The sequence below is a fragment of the Myotis lucifugus genome, unplaced genomic scaffold (genome assembly GCF_000147115.1).
Source record: "Myotis lucifugus unplaced genomic scaffold, Myoluc2.0 scaffold_30, whole genome shotgun sequence".
Classification (NCBI taxonomy): domain Eukaryota; kingdom Metazoa; phylum Chordata; class Mammalia; order Chiroptera; family Vespertilionidae; genus Myotis; species Myotis lucifugus.
The window spans coordinates 5,068,148-5,070,129 of record NW_005871078.1 but is presented as its reverse complement, the minus strand read 5'-3'; the positions used below and the strand labels follow the sequence as shown (position 1 = coordinate 5,070,129).

Below are 1,982 nucleotides of genomic sequence, written 5' to 3'. Positions count from 1 at the left end.
CTGGTAATCCAGGTGGGAAATGATGATCGCACAAAATAATTATTTAGAAGTAAATTCAAGCAAGATTGGAGGTTGTTGGAAAGAAATAGGAAGACTGTAACGGTATACCCATTTATAAAAATAAGTCTATAGCTATAACGTATAGAAGGTAACTGCAATGATTAGGTGTGCAGTTTATTTTCAACTAGTCGGAGTTGTTTCTTGGGAAAGTGGAAGGGGTTATGTAGCTCTGGTGTTAATAATGTGTACCTCCAAATGGTGTGTTGATGGTACTCCAAGAATTTACACACCACTTGGTTCATACTGGCAAAGTATACCTGCTCTTGATTCATGAAACAAATAACATCACAAGCTACTGTCATTTTTGTGTGAAGACAAAACACATTTGTTTTATGAATGCCATGTCTAAACTAAGCCAAGTTTAGTTTGCAACATGGTACTTCAGAAAGCAATGATTCTTTTCATGTTCCTGCCATAAAATAACTTTACTGTTCACAGAAAGATGTGAATTTACACATTTTGTTTAAATCATTCAACTAACATTAACAATTGATTGGGCTAGGTACAGGAAATTCAACAATGAAGAGGATGCAATTTCTGAATGATGGGATCACCATCAAATGGAAGCACTTAGATATCAAACACTGAATGGTTTGGTTTCAAATGTGGAGCTATTTTGTAAACTCCACCAGGAGTAAGAAAATAAAAATTTTATATAAACTTGTGCTTGCTTCAGCAGCGCATATATTAAAATTGGAATGATACAGAGATTAGTGTGGCCCCTGCACAAGGATGACATACAAATTCATGAAGCATTCCATATTTAAAAAATAAATGAATAAAATAAAAACCTCCTCCTTTCTCATTACCATGCCTGAAAAAAAATAACATTAAAGATTGCTATGTTTAGAGGAACATTTAACATAGCATATATATTCTGATACAGCTGTAGAGTACAAGTATTATATTATAAAAGATGGTTTTAAAATATTCAGAATCATGCAAAAATGTATTTTAATATATATTAAATTTCTAATATATATTTAATATGTTAAATTGAATATTAAATTTCTTTAATATGTATATATTAAATACATTTTTTACTTTGAAAGTGGCCATTGAGCCCATATCAATTACATGTATTTATTATGGACAGCCAGCAAAATGTAAAAATTACGTAGACATATAGAAGTGGACATTATGATGACATTCATTAAAATGGGAGTTTTATCTGTAATTTCAGCTTTCTGTAAATTATATTAACTGAGGTACATCTTATTTTATGTAGCAAGGCTAATAAAAATTTCAGACAAAGCCCAGAACACTTGGCCAGCATTCTACTAGTATCTGTTCGTGCCAATGACTTTGTTATTTTTCTCATAAACCTCCTTGACTCTAGGGCTTTCCAAGTCTAAAATATTCATCAGTATAATATTTATGATAATGACTGAAACAATAAAAGCCTAATTAGAGTAAAACAGATTTAATGCATTGCTTTTTGGGCACTCCCTGCTTACTAAAATATCTCAACCAATTAGACAAAGCATCTTGTTGAATGTGTTTGCTTATAATTGTAGGGCCACATTAACGAGGGCACAAAACCTACATATACTGGGATGTGGTAAGGAGAGTAGTAGAAAAGTCAGTAAATGTTACACCACAATGATTAGAGACTAAATTCTCCTTCAAATAGAACCAAAACTATTATTTAGAGGAGAATTCTCTTAGTTTACTTAGCCCGTCTTTCTATATTCTTAATACCTAAAATAAAAATACATATACAGGTTCTAGTGGAGGTTTTTAGGTAAGAGAATGTGAAGACAAGCTGAATTCCAAAGTCTACAGGTAGTAAGGGAAACCTGTATCCCTATATTGTGTCAACAAAGTTACTATCTTACCTAATATAGACAAACATGCAAATTGACTGTACCTTCGCTATTGCCTTAAGCCACGCCCCACCAGCCAATCAGAGCGACCAAATG

The 1,982-nt window shown here is 32.5% G+C and overlaps 1 non-coding gene across 1 annotated transcript; it reads left to right on the top strand.

The window, feature by feature from the left end:
* The first annotated feature begins 723 nt into the window (after positions 1–723).
* On the top strand, positions 724–827 carry LOC111825539. The gene has a single exon (XR_002828725.1). It is a non-coding gene; the product is annotated as a U6 spliceosomal RNA (small nuclear RNA).
* The last annotated feature ends 1,155 nt before the right edge of the window (positions 828–1,982 follow it).